We start from the raw sequence: 14,672 nt of genomic DNA on the forward strand, positions 1-14,672 counted from the left end.
ATAAATAAATACATTTGCTGTGCCCATAACGCAGCGTAAAGAAAGCAGCGAAATGATTAGCTGAATTGAAGCTTCTTGAAAGAACTAATTGGTTGGGTTTCGCTGGTAGCTATTTGGGGATAGGGTAACAACAGAATATAGATGCTGTAAATAATAAATTCCAGAGTTGTATACAGAAAATAAAATACCGTTTCGCACGAACGATTGATAAGAAGGAATTATTGCAAGAGTTTTCTGCAGAGAAGAAGTAAAAAATGTGATGTGTGATGGAAGTGCGAAACTGGAATGTGGGGCTGTCTAGTTGCAGAAGGAAGAAGACAAAGAAGTGGGAAATAAATACGACACGTCCAGTGAATCAGAAGTAGTCGAGCACGTACTGGCTAGGAAGGGACGAATGCTGATTGGGCAAGGCGTGGCGGGGCGTGTGCGCAGTGCTCGTAATGTTCGGTACCTGGAAGCAGCGCGGCGAGCCTCCGGACAGTCGTAACCTCGACTCGGCGACGGCGGCGAGCGCTGGGCTGTCACGGACGCGCCGGGAGCGGACTTGGCGGCGCACTGGACTCCGTTGGCCACGGCCGCCGCCGCCGCCGCCGCCGCCACCTCCGCCGCCGCAGCCTCCACCGCCCCACGCGCCGCGCAAGCGCCGTGTCGCCGCTCTGGCCGCCCCGTGCGTGCGTGGCGTGGTATGACTCCGCTCTGCCTTCAGGGACCTATCACGCCACAATCTCCTTTCCCTTACCAGGGACGCAAACGACGTGCGTTCCTTTTCTCTCTGTAAAAGACTAACTTTCTATGCCAGTACTTATACGGATATGGTGTCTGTTCTTCTGGACATGTCCGATAGAACGGACACCATATCCATATAGGTATACAGGGTGTTACAAAAAGGTACGGCCAAACTTTCAGGAAACATTCCTCACACACAAATAAAGAAAAGATGTTATGTGGACATGTGTCCGGAAACGCTTAATTTCCATGTTACAGTTCATTTCAGTTTCGTCAGTATGTACTGTACTTCCTCGATTCACCGCCAGCTGGCCCAACTGAAGGAAGGTAATGTTGACTTCGGTGCTTGTGTTGACATGCGACTCATTGCTCTACAGTTCTAGCATCAAGCACATCAGTACGTAGCATCAACAGGTTAGTATTCATCACGAACGTGGTTTTGCAGTCAGCGCAATGTTTACAAATGCGGAGTTTGCAGATGTCCATTTGATGTATGGATTATCACGGGGCAATAGCCGTGGCGCGGTACGTTTGTATCGAGACACATTTCCAGAACGAAGGAGTCCCGACAGGAAGACGTTCGAAGTAACTGATCGGCGTCTCAGGGAGCGAGGAACATTCCAGCCAATGATTTGCGACTAGGTAAGACCTAGAACGACGAGGACACCTGCAATGAACGAGGCAATTCTTCGTGCAGTTGACCGTAACCCTAATGTCAGCGTCAGAGAAGTTGCTGCTGTTCAACGTAACGTTGATCACATCACAGTATGGAGAGTGCTACGGGAGAAACAGCTGTTTCCGTAGCATGTACAGCGTGTGCAAGCACTATCAGCAGCTGATTGGCCTCCACGGGTACACTTCTGCGAATGGTTCATCCAACAATGTGTCAATCCTCATTTCCGTGCAAATGTTCTCTTTACGGATGAGGCTTCATTCAAAGGTGATCGAATTGAAAATTTTCGCAATCCATATGTGTGGGCTGACGAGAATCCGCACGCAAATGTGCAATCACGTCATCAACACAGATTTTCCGTGAACGTTTGGGCAGGAATTGTTGGGCCCCATGTACTTCCACCTATGCTCAGTGGAGCACGTTATCATGATTTCATACGGGATACTCTGCTGTGCTGCTAGAACATGTGCCTTTACAAGTACGACATAACATGTGGTTCATGCGCGATGGAACTCCTGCACATGTCAGTCGAAGTGTTCGTACGCTTCTCAACAACAGTTTCGGTGACCGATGTATTGGTAGAGGCGGCCCAATTCCATGGCCTCCACGCTCTCCTTACCTAAACCCTCTTGAATTTCATTTATGGCGGCATTTGAAAGCTCTTGTATACGCAACCCCGGTACCAAATGTAGAGACTCTTCGTGCTCGTATTGCGGACGGCTGTGATACAATACGCCATTCTCCAGGGCTGCATCAGCGCACCAGGAATTGCACGCGACGGAGGTTGGATGCATGTATCCTCGCTAACGGAGGACATTTTGAACATTTCCTCTAACAAACTGTTTGAAGCCACGCTGGTACGTTCTGTTGCTGTGTGTTTCCATTCCATAATTAATGTGATTTGAAGAGAAGTAATAAAATAGGTAGAGCGTCTGACATGTAAGCAGGAGATCCCAGGTTCGAGTCCCCGTAGGGGCACACATTTTGACCTGTCACCGTTAATATACAGGGTGCTCCATTGACCGTGATCGCATCAAATATCTCATGAAATGAGCGTCAAACGAAAAAACTACAGAGAAGGACACTTGTCTAGCTACAAGAGGGAAACCAGATGGCGCTATGGTTGGCCCGCTATATGGCGCTTCCTTAGGTCAAACGGATATCAACTGCGTTTTTAAAAAATAGGAACCCCCATTTTTATTACATATTCGTGTAGTGCGTAAAGAAATATGAATGTTTCAGCTGGACAACTTTTTCCGCTTTGTGATAGAAGGCGCGGTAATATTTACAAACAAATGGCTCACTATTCTAGACGAACACTTGGTAAAAGGTAGGTTTTTTAAATTAAAATACAGAACGTAGGTACGTGTGAACTCTTTATTTCGGTTGTTCCAATGTGATACATTTACCTTTGTGAACTTACCATTTCTGAGAACGCATGCTGTTGCAGCGTGACAACCTGTAAATACCACATTAATGCAATAAATGCTCAAAATGATCTCCGTCAACCTCAATGCATTTGGCAATACATGTAACGAGATTCCTCTCAGCAGCGGGTAGTTCGCCTTCCGTAATGTTCGCACATGCATTGAAAATGCGCTGACGAATGTTATCAGGCGTTTTCGGTGGATCACGATGGCAAATATCATTCAACTTTCTCCACAGAAAGAAATCCAGGGACGTCAGATCCGGTGAAGGTGCGGGCCATGGTATGGTGCCTCGACGACCTATCCACCAGTCATAAAATATGCTATCCAATACCGCTTCAACCGCACGCGAGCTATGTGCCGTACATCCGTCATGTTGGAAGTACTTCGCCATTCTGTCATGCAGTAGCAACATCGGTAGAACACTACGTAGGAAATCAGCATACATTGCACCATTTAGATTGCCATAGATAAAATGGGGGTCAATTATCCTTTCTCCCATAATGCCACACCATACAATAACCCACCAAGATCGCTGATGTTCCTCTTGTCGCAGCCATCGTGGATTTTCCGTTGCCCAACAGTGCATATTATGCCGGTTTACGTTACGACGCTTCTCCGCTAAATAGAACGCCTGCAAAAAAATCTGTCAGCGTCCCGTAATTTCTCTTGTGCCCAGTGGCAGAACTGTGCACGACGTTCAAAGTCGTCGCTATGCAATTCCGGATGCATAGAAATATGGTACCGGTGCAGTCGATGTTGATGTAGCATTCTCAACAACGACGTTTTTGAGATTCCCGATTACTCCGCAATTTGTCTGCTACTGATGTGCGGATTAGCCGCGACAGCAGCTAAAACACCTACTTAGGCATCATCATATTTTGCAGGTCGTGGTTGACGTTTTACACGTGGCTGAACACTTCCAGTTTTCTTAAATAACGTAACTATCCGGCGAACGGTCCGGATACTTGGATTATGTCATCCCGGATACCGTGCAGCATACATAGCACACGCCCGTTGGTCGTTTTGATCACAATAGCCACACATCAACACGGTATCGATCTTTTCCGTAATTGGCGTAATTGGTAAACGGTCCATTTTAACACGGGTAAAGTGTCACGAAGCAAAGACGTCCCCAATGGCGGAATGTTACGTTATACCACGTACTCACACGTTTGTGAATAGTAAAGCGCCGTCTGTCACAAAGCGAAAACAGTGGTCCAACAGAAACATTCATATTTCTTTACGTACTACACGAATACGTAATAAAAATGGGTGTTCCTGTTTAAAAAAAACGCAATTGATATCTATTTGACCTATGGCGGCGCCATCTATGGGGCCAGCCATAGCGCCATCTTGTTTCCCCCTTCAAGCTAGACGAGTTTCGTTCTTTGTAGTTTTTTCGTTTGGTGTTTATTTTGTGAGATATTTGGCCCGGTCACTATCAATGGACCAGCCTGTAAATCAACGCCCGTTAGCAGCTGAATGTATTAATATAATTCTAATTTCGTTGTATTTAAGTGGTTTCCCATCTTTCTGCGTCCTGCGTCCTGCGTCACGCATCGGCGGTAGCCATAAACGTTTAACTACCACTCATAAAGAATTAAGTTACGTAGTAAATTTCTCTTGTTTTCACATGCGTGATATGTAGTTCTGCTGGACACTGAAATCCTTGTGAAACGTAACCGTAGAAAGCCAAAACAAGAGCGAAAACAAAGTGGCGTAACATGCCCATACTCGTGTGTTTGGTAATTTGTTTCCTACAATGAATCGTAGTGAGTTGTCGGAACTCCTGAGATCCGGAATTGGAAGATCAAAAGTTAACTTGGCAAGATGGGGATACACTGATCGAAATGGTGCTCGGTGTGACTGTGAAGAAGAACTATTCTGTAGGAATCACCATGGCTTTCGAAAAAGACGATCGTGTGAAACCCAGCTCGCGCTATTCGTCTACGAGACTCAGAGGGCCATAGACACGGGTTCCCAGGTAGATGCCCTGTTTCTTGACTTCCGCAAGGCGTTTGATACAGTTCCCCACAGTCGTTTAATGAACAAAGTAAGAGCATATGGACTATCAGACCAATTGTGTGCTTGAGTTGAGGAGTTCCACGGTAACAGAACGCAGCATCTCATTCTCAATGGAGAGAAGTCTTCCGAAGTAAGAGTGATTTCTGGCGTGCCGCAGGGGAGTGATGTATGACCGTTGCTGTTCACAATATATGTAAATGACCTTGTGGATAACATCGGAAGTTCACTGAGGCTTTTTGCGGATGAACCTGTAGTATATCGAGAGGTTGTAACAATGGAGAATTGTGCTGAAATGCAGGAGGATCTATAGCGAATTGACGCGTGGTGCAGGGAAAGGCAACTGAATCTCAATGTAGACAAGTGTAATGTGCTGCGAATACATAGAAAGAAACATCCCTTATCATTTAGCTACAATATAGCAGGTCGGCAACTGGAAGCAGTTAATTCCATAAATTATCTGGAAGCAGGCATTAGGAGTGATTTAAAATGGAATGACCGTATAAAATTAAACATAGGTAAAGTAGATGCCAAAGTGAGATTCATTGGAAGAATCCTAAAGAAATGCAGTCCAAAAACAAAGGACGTAGGTTAGGTACACTTGTTCGCCCACTGCTTGAAATCTGCTCACCAGTGTGGGATCCGTACCAGATAGGGTTGATTGAAGAGATAGAGAAGATCCAACGCAGAGCAGCGCGCTTCGTTACAGGATCATTTAGTAATCGCGTAAACGTTACGGAGATGATAGATAAACTCCGGTGGAAGGCTGTGCAAGAGAGACGCTCAGTAGCTCGGTACGGACTTTTGTTGAAGTTTCGAGAACATACCTTCACCGAGTTGTCAAGCAGTATATTGCTCCCTCCTACGTATATCTCACGAAGAGACCATGAGGATAAAATCAGAGAGATTAGAGCCCACACAGAGGCATACCGACAATCTTTCTTTCCACGAACAATACGAGACTGGAGCATAGAGACACTCAAGGTGTCCTCCGCCACACACCGTCAGGTGGGTTGTGTAATATGGATGTAGATGTTTCAAATGGCTCTCATCACTATGGGACTTAACATCTATGGTCATCAGTCCCCTAGAACTTAGAACTACTTAAACCTAACTAACCTAAGAACATCACACTACACCCAGTCATTATGGATGTAGATGTAGTACAGACAGTTCGCCACATCATTCAGTGTTGACTGTGCCCAGTGTCCTGTACAGAAGATGATCTTCAACAAGCGACAGAAAATGCACTTGAAGTGGCCAAGTTTTGGTGAAAAGTAGTTTAATCGTAACCGTGTAAAATTTTTGTGCAAGTACCTGAATGTTTCTGACACGAGAAGATAATAAATCCTAGTACTCTTCAAACCACGCACGTACAGTGCAGGCAGAATCACACATTACATTTTCTTGGTGTAAATACCATCACGCAGAGGAAAGAACAAACTGTATGGAGGGATGAACATGGCCCCGAGAATAGATGCTTCCTTGTGTTGATCTACTGTGACATCCAGTATGACCAGATCACAGAGAGAATGTCACAAAAACGTTACCCAGAACGTAACACTCCGTCCTTCGGCTTCGACATTTCCGACTATTGTTTCAGCACCGTGGCGATGGCGATCTGTCCCATGGAGCGTAAAACGTGGTTGATCTGAAAAAGTCACCTGTTGTCACTCGGTGGACATCCATTTGCGGTACTGGGGTGCAAATTGCAGCCTCCTTCCCCATGAACAGCCGTTATCATGGGTTGATGAACCAGGCTCCTTCTGTGGAGGTCCACACGCTTCAATGTTCGCCGAACGATCGTTGGTGGTCCCTTGGTTCGACTGACCTGACAGTTGCTCGACAATCGCACGTCTGTTCACCTGTACAAATCTACGTAGCCGTCGCTCACCCTTGTCATCTATGTCCTATGGTGCAACAGTGCGGCGTTTTCCACGCGAGGTCGCACGGGAACAGTTTGCAAACGTATCCGTTTCCTTCCACTTTTGCCCCTAACAGCAATGATATTGAGCCGTGCACGGCACGTGATCATGTCATTTATTCATCGTCATCTTCTATTACGGTACTGCCGCACCATTTTCTTATTCCATTTGCTGGCGTCCCTAACTTCCTGCCTTACTTGCCGGCGAGTGGCACCAGCAGCGCGTATCGATAAGTGCACTGTCGTACCACCGCTGGAGCGACCGAGAGTATTTACGGTCGTCGTGTGTCTGGCTGTCAGTTGGAGACGGGCCAGCAGTGCAGTCGGGACGCAGCAGCAGTGAAGTCGGGGACGGGCGCCGGTGAGGGGCAGACAGCCAGTGCTCGCCGACTGCTGGGGACACACAAGAACTGTCCGACGGAGGCAGATTGGAGCGGGACGACTGTTGGTTGGTCGTTCGGTTGGTCGTCTCATCGGCGGACGTATATTTGGTCCATTCACCGTTTCCGGTTCTGGATGGTCGGCCGGTTGGCATGGAGCAGCGACGAATTCTCCGTGGGACGTACTTTGGCTGGGGCCGCTGTCGGTCTCGACTGAGTGTGTAGGGTTGTTCCGTTTCTACAATTTACTTGGCTCACCGACCCTGGACATCAAAGTTGAGTTTTGATTTAATCTACCGGCAAGTAAAGACTGTTTATATTACGTCTTTTGGAGTTCGTTGTCGGCTGTTGGAATATTCCCGCGAGCAACAACGTGGTTTTCAAGTTAGGAATTGTAGACAGTCTCTGGTGGAGTTTAACTGTATTTAGTTATTTGAATTGAAGTGCAGCAGCGGAATCTTCTGCCTTGTGGCCGTTAACGTTCTGGTTACCTGCCCTGGCCTTTGAAGTAAAATTCAGTAAGTGTAGTTTCCTCATCGTGTTGTTGCTGTCCAGCACGGTGTGTAGTTTGACAAAAAAAAATGGTTCAAGTGTCTCTGAGCACTATGGGACTTAACTTCTGAGGTCATAAGTCCACTAGAACTTAGAACTACTTAAACCTAACTAACCTAAGGACATCACACACACCCATGCCCGAGGCAGGATTGAAACCTGCGACCGTAGCGGTCTGGCGGTTCCAGACTGTAGCTCCTAGAAACGCTCGGCCACCTCGGCCGGCTGTAGTTTGACAGTTCCATGTATGATTGGTTGTGGGCGCCAATACCTTCTACGTTGTTCCATTCAACTCTCTGTTGTGCCATGATTGGGTGAACTGGAAGTTATCCTGTCAGTGGGTTCGTTGACTGTCAGTCCGTTGGGTTGTCGTTGGGTCGTGAATGGTCGGCCCGTCTGCCTGTCTCATCTAACCGAACGTTGATGTTTGAACTACAGGCCGACACTCGAACATCTGAGCGCTCTTGGGTGTACTGTCTTTTTCTATTTGTTCTTGTTGTTTGTACTTTTATGGCTTCTAGTTAATATATATATATTTTATATTAAGATTGTTTTGCCCTTAAGGCGTAAGATTCTTTAGTTCTTGAGCCTAATTTAAAGAACTTTTTCACGTAAGACCTTTGGCATTTTAAACATTTTAATGTTGTTGAATTTTAAGTTGTGGGCCTTCAGCCGATTTTGAGCGTGTGTTGTTTTGTTCTTAAGGCCTTCAGCCTAAATTAAAGAACTGTTTCATGTAAGTCCTTTGGTATCTAAAAAAATTAATCTTACGGAGTGTTAGGCCTTCATCCGATGTGAATTTAACTTATTTGCCCTTGAAGTGTCTGATTGTTTGGACCTTCAGCCTAACTAAAGAACTGTATTAAGATAAGGCTTGCCTTTTAAATTTTTGATTATGCTTCCGTTTTAAGTTTTGGCCTTCAGCCGTTTTTAAATTAAAGTGGCTTTCAGCCGGTAATTAAGTCCCAAAGATCAAAGCTGTGTGTTTAGAAAAATTTCTTGGGGCTTTTGTAATGTTTGATCAAATAATAAAGTTGTATGTTCAAGTGTATCTGACAGCCCCTTAATTTGGCCCCTTTCCACAATTTAAACTAACTGCCCTGTCCTGCGGGTTAAGCCAGGTGTATCAGACATGCCCTTTTGGACGTCAGATAAATTGCTCCGTTTCCTCATTACGATAACGAGTGCACCGATCTCTAAGTTCCCCTACACGCTCTGTAAATAAGCTCCACTGCAGCTACTGCCACATGAAGTCCGTGATTGGTTATTGCATACTGACGTTGAAAATAGGCGGTTGTGACAGTAACGTGACTGGACTGTGTATCCAAAGTGGTTAGGTGGCGTGGATATACCAGTGGAGTAAAGTATAAATGACGAAGAACGAAATGGCAGACCTTTGGTCTATGATGAACCAGGAATCGCAAGAGGAAAGGAGACTCTGCTTCTCGAGGACCAATGTATCGCACTCGAGGCTGCAGCGGAAAACAAATTAAAATCACTGGTGGGTCACTTTTCAACAGCCTGTGGATGGTTTTTAAGGCGGTTTTCCATCTACCTCGACGAATGCGGGATGGCTCCCGTTATTCCACCTCAGTTACACCGTGTCGGCGATTGCTGCACTTACACCGTTTCCACCATAATTAATCCACCACGCAAACAATGCGGCTACACTCGTATGAGACTTTCCCGGAAGAGGGGGGGGGGGGGGGGGTTCGTTGTGTGGTGGCAGTGAGGTGGGTGGATTGCTATTGCCTGTTGAGGGGCTACGGCGTAAGTAAGCCTCTCCGTCATTTTTAGGTCCAGGGTTTAACACATTTTTTTTTTGTCATCAGTCTACTGACTGGTTTGATGCGGCCCGCCACGAATTCCTTTCCTGTGCTAACCTCTTCATCTCAGAGTAGCACTTGCAACCTACGTCCTCAATTATTTGCTTGACGTATTCCAATCTCTGTTTTCCTCTACAGTTTTTGCCCTCTACAGTTCCCTCTAGTACCATGGAAGTCATTCCCTAATATCTTAGCATATGTCCTATCATCCTGTCTCTTCTCAGTGTTTTCCTCATATTCCTTTCCTCTCCGATTCTGCGTAGAACCTCCTCATTCCTTACCTTACCAGTCCACCTAATTTTCAACATTCGTCTATAGCACCACATCTCAAATGCTTCGATTCTCTTCTGTTCCGGTTTTCCCACAGTCCATGTTTCACTACCATACAATGCTGTACTCCAGACGTACATCCTCAGAAATTTCTTCCTCAAATTAAGGCCGGTATTTGATATTAGTAGACTTCTCTTGACCAGAAATGCCTTTTTTGCCATAACGAGTCTGCTTTTGATGTCCTCCTTGCTCCGTAAGTCATTGGTTCTTTTACTACCTAGGTAGCAGAATTCCTTAACTTCATTGACTTCGTGACCATCAATCCTAATGTTAAGTTTCTCGCTGTTCTCTTTTCTACTACTTCTCATTAACTTCGTCTTCCTCCGATTTACTCTCAAACGGTACTGTGTACTCATTAGACTGTTCATTCCGTTCAGCAGATCATTTAAAACTTCTTCACTTTCACTCAGGATAGCAATGTCATCAGCGACTCGTATCATTGATATCCTTTCACCTTGTATTCTAATTCCACTCCTGAACCTTTCTTTTATTTCCATCATTGCTTCCTCAATGTACAGATTGAAGAGTAGGGGCGAAAGGCTACAGCCTTGTCTTACTCCCTTCTCAATACGAGCACTTCGTTCTTGATCGTCCACTTTTATTATTCCCTCTTGGTTGTTGTACATATTGTATATGAGTGGTCTCTCCCTATATCTTACCTCTACTTTTTTTCAGTATCTCGAACAGCTTGCACCATTTTATATTGTCGAACGCTTTTTCCAGGTCGACAGATCATATGAACGTGTCTCGATTTTTCTTTAGTCTTGCTTCCATTATCAGCCGTAACGTCAGAATTGCCTCTCTCGTGCCTTTACTTTTCCTAACCCCAAACTGATCGTCACCTAGCGCATTCTCAATTTTCTTTTCCATTCTTCTGTATATTATTCTTGTAAGCAGCTTCGATGCATGAGCTGTTTGTGCGATAATTCTCTCAAACTGTCAGCTCTTGCCGCCTTCGGAATTGTGTGGATGATGCTTCTCCGAAAGTCAGTTGGTATGTGGCCAAAGTCATATATTCCACACACCAAGGTGAAAAGTCGTTTTGTTGCCACTTCCCCTAATGATTTTAGAAATTCTGATGGAATGCTATCTATCCCTTCTGCCTTATTTGACCGTAAGTCCTCCAAATCTCTTTTAAATTCCGATTCTAATACTGGATCCCCTATCTCTTCTAAATCGACTCCTGTTTCTTCTTCTATCACATCAGAGTAATCTTCACCCTCATAGAGGCTTCCAATGTATCCTTTCCACCTATCTGCTCTCTCCTCTGCATTTAACAGTGGAATTCCCGTTGCAGTCTTAATGTTACCACCGTTGTTTTTAATGTCACCAAAGGTTGTTTCGACTTTCCTGTATGCTGAATCTGTCCTTCCGACAATCATATCTTTTTCGATGTCTTCACATTTTTCCTGCAGCCATTTCGTCTTAGCTTCCCTGCACTTCCTATTTATTTCATTCCTGAGCGACTTGTATTTCTGTATTCCGGATTTTTCCGGAATATGTTTGTACTTCCTCCTTTCATCAATCAACTGAAGTACTTCTTCTGTTACCCATGGTTTCTTCGCAGCTACCTTCTTTGTACTTATGTTTTCCTTCCCTTTTGTGATGGCACTTATTAGATACGTTCATTCCTGTTCAACTGTGTTGCCTACTGCGCTATTCCTTATTGCTGTATCTATAGCGTTAGAGAACTTCAAACGTATCTCGTGATTCCTTAGAACTTCCGTATCCTACTTCTTAGCGTAATGATTCTTCCTGACTCTTGTCTTGAACTTCAGCCTACTCTTCATCACTACTATATTGTGATCTAAGTCTATATCTGCTCCTGGGTACGCCTTACAATCCAGTATCTGATTTCGGAATCTCTGTCTGACCATGATGTAATCTAATTGAAATCTTCCCGTATCTCCCGACCTTTTTCAAGTGTACCTCCTCCTCTTCTGATTCTTGAACAGGGTATTCGCTATTACTAGCTGAAACTTGTTACAGAACTCAATTAGCCTTTCTCCTCTTTCATTCCTTGTCCCAAGCCCATATTCTCCCGTAACCTTTTCTTCTACTCCTTCCCCTACAACTGCACTCCAGTCGCCCATGACTATTAGGTTTTCGTCCCGCTTTACATACTGCATTACCCTTTCAATGTTCTCATACACTTTCTCTATCTGTCCATCTTCAGCTTGCGACGTCGGCATGTATACCTGAACTATTGTTGTCGGTGTTGGTCTGCTGTTGATTCTGATTAGAACAAGCCGGTCACTTAACTGTTCACAGTAACACACCCTCTGCCCTACCTTCCTATTCATAACGAACCTTACACCTGTTATACCATTTTCTGCTGCTGTTCATATTACCCGATACTCATCTGACCAGAAATCCTTGTCTTCCTTCCACTTCACTTCACTGACCACTACTATATCTAGATTGAGCCTTTGCATTTCCCTTTTCTGATTTTCTAGTTTCCCTACCACGTTCAAGCTTCTGACATTCCACGCCCCGACTCGTAGAACGTTATCCTTTCGTTGATTATTCAATCCTTTTCTCATGGTTACCTCCCCCTTGGCGGTCCCCTTCCGGAGATCCGAATAGGGGACTATTCCGGAATCTTTTGCCAATGGAGAGATCATCATGACACTTCTTCAACTACAGGCCACATGTCCTGTGGATACACGTTACGTGTCTTTAATGCAGTGGTTTACATTGTCTTCTGCATCCTCATGTCGTTGATTATTGCTGATTATTCCGCCTTTAGGGGCAATTGCCCACCCCTAGGACAAGAGAGTGCCCTGAACCTCTATCCGCTCCTCCGCCATCTTTGACAAGGCCGTTGGCAGAATGAGGCTGACTTCTTATGCCGGAAGTCTTCGGCCGCCAATGCTGATTATTTATCAAAATTTAGGCAGTGGCGGAGATCGAACGCGGGACCGAAGACGTTTTGATTATGAATCAAAGACGCTACCCCTAGACCACGGATACCTTTTCAATACATACCAGGTGCAAAACAGGTACTGTAAACCTAGGGCTGTATCACCGCCAGAAAATATGAAGACCCATAACCAAGCCGCCTGTATTTTTACGATTACCATGGCATGGTACTAAAATATTGTAGTCGTAAGGAGCAAACCATCACACAGGAAATTTTACGGAAATCTCCTGCCGAGGTTACGACAGGGAGTCAAGACAAAGTGACGCGTGATGCTGTCCAAGGCGTTGCTTTTCAGCTACGAGAGTGCATCTACTCATTCTGCACAGGACCCAGTCACACATTCCCCTCGTTTGGGCTAACAAATACGTCCTTCTCTCACATATTCTCCTGACTTCACATTGTATGACTTCTTCTTCTTCCCACAAATGAGGACAGCACTGGGTAATAGGAACTTACAGAACGCAATCGTGATTTTAGAGGTCGAACAGGCAAAATGTAGACTTCTGAAATCAAGGTATTCACCAGGTGATCCATCGTTGAGAAAATGTGTGTCACATTGACAGGTGATTGTGTAGAGAAAGACTAACATCACTAAGTTTCGAGGTCGCCGCTTAACTTTTTTACTTAAAGCTGAATGCCTACCCCTTACATTACCGCTACTCGCAGTGAAATTCAGTACATAAATAAATTTTTGACAGAAGAAGATGTTCCTACTTGTAAAGCAACGACAAATAAAAACCATGTTAATATTGAAGAAAGTAAAAATAGTTCAATTTTGTAGATTTTATTAAGCAAAAAACCTAATATTGGTGAACAGCGCAACCAACGACAAATGATTTAAAATGCTTTTACTTTTATTTTAGAGTGATAACTTGTTTTGAGCATTGATGTACATCTTCAGATGCCTAATGTTTCCAGATATATATGTGTTGTCAACAGCAGCACGTTGTCAGCTCCAGCACTATATAAGAATATGTGGATGGTTGCTGCCACTTGTATGTTGTTTGGATGGTAAAAAAGCGCGCTATTGTCGATGAATTTAATTAGATGTAAGGCGATTCACTAGTGTACACCTACACATTTAACAGTGGACGGTGTTTCGTCTTCCTATGGTCCCTCTACTCTTACAGGGCAATGTACAAGCTGTTGTACTGTAAATCAAACACACATTTTAAACACATCGCTGTGACGTATGAAACACAGTTCAAAATATTCACCACTCTACTCTGGGCTCCAGAATGTTCTTTAACTCGATATTTTTATTTGGAAAGACCAAAGAGCACCCACTTTAGAAAGATACCAATGTATTGTTATTGGGCAAAGACCTAAACTAAGCAAAGAAAATATGGTAAATATGTTAAAAACAGAAAAAGGATTTACTCGAAGAGTGAACTTAATGAACGTATTATTTGAACGTTCTAGAATAAATAGTTCACAGGACGTTTTTCATTAGTCAACTGATAGCTGAATTTCATTGAAACATTGTAATCGAATGAAAAGCTGTTCACAGAAATTAAACGATGAGAAATGAAATTGCCTCTCTGCAATATAAACCACCTGCACCACATAGCTGATAACAAATGCAATGGATGAAAAGAAGCAGAGGTTTAAATAAATACACTAATTAGCTACACTTAATAGCCAATAATATTATTTATATTTTACATCTAAAAATAATCGTAAGTATAATTATCATGTATTCATATTAAAACTTATTTTCTTATGAACTAAATTAAGTTCTAACACTAAAATAGAGCGACTATATTGCGGCATCGTCCGACCATCTATTTTTTTAAATTTTGCATTCGTTTCAGGTAGCTTAAGAACTGTAATTATCATCATAATCTCTGTATGTAAGGTAGCTATGTGTATACACATGTATGTAT

At 44.1% G+C, this 14,672-nt stretch overlaps 1 protein-coding gene across 1 annotated transcript in view; it reads right to left on the bottom strand.

Moving 5' to 3' along the window:
- LOC126339987 (prolactin-releasing peptide receptor-like) overlaps window positions 1-557 on the bottom strand; it is a 552,558-nt gene extending 552,001 nt beyond the window's left edge. Inside the window, exon 1 of the mRNA XM_050001677.1 lies at window positions 452-557. The gene's annotated coding sequence lies outside the window, so the exon portion shown is untranslated. The remainder of the gene's footprint in view (window positions 1-451) is intronic.
- Window positions 558-14,672: the final 14,115 nt, after the last annotated feature.

The sequence above is a fragment of the Schistocerca gregaria genome, chromosome 1 (assembly GCF_023897955.1).
Source record: "Schistocerca gregaria isolate iqSchGreg1 chromosome 1, iqSchGreg1.2, whole genome shotgun sequence".
NCBI classification, from domain to species: domain Eukaryota; kingdom Metazoa; phylum Arthropoda; class Insecta; order Orthoptera; family Acrididae; genus Schistocerca; species Schistocerca gregaria.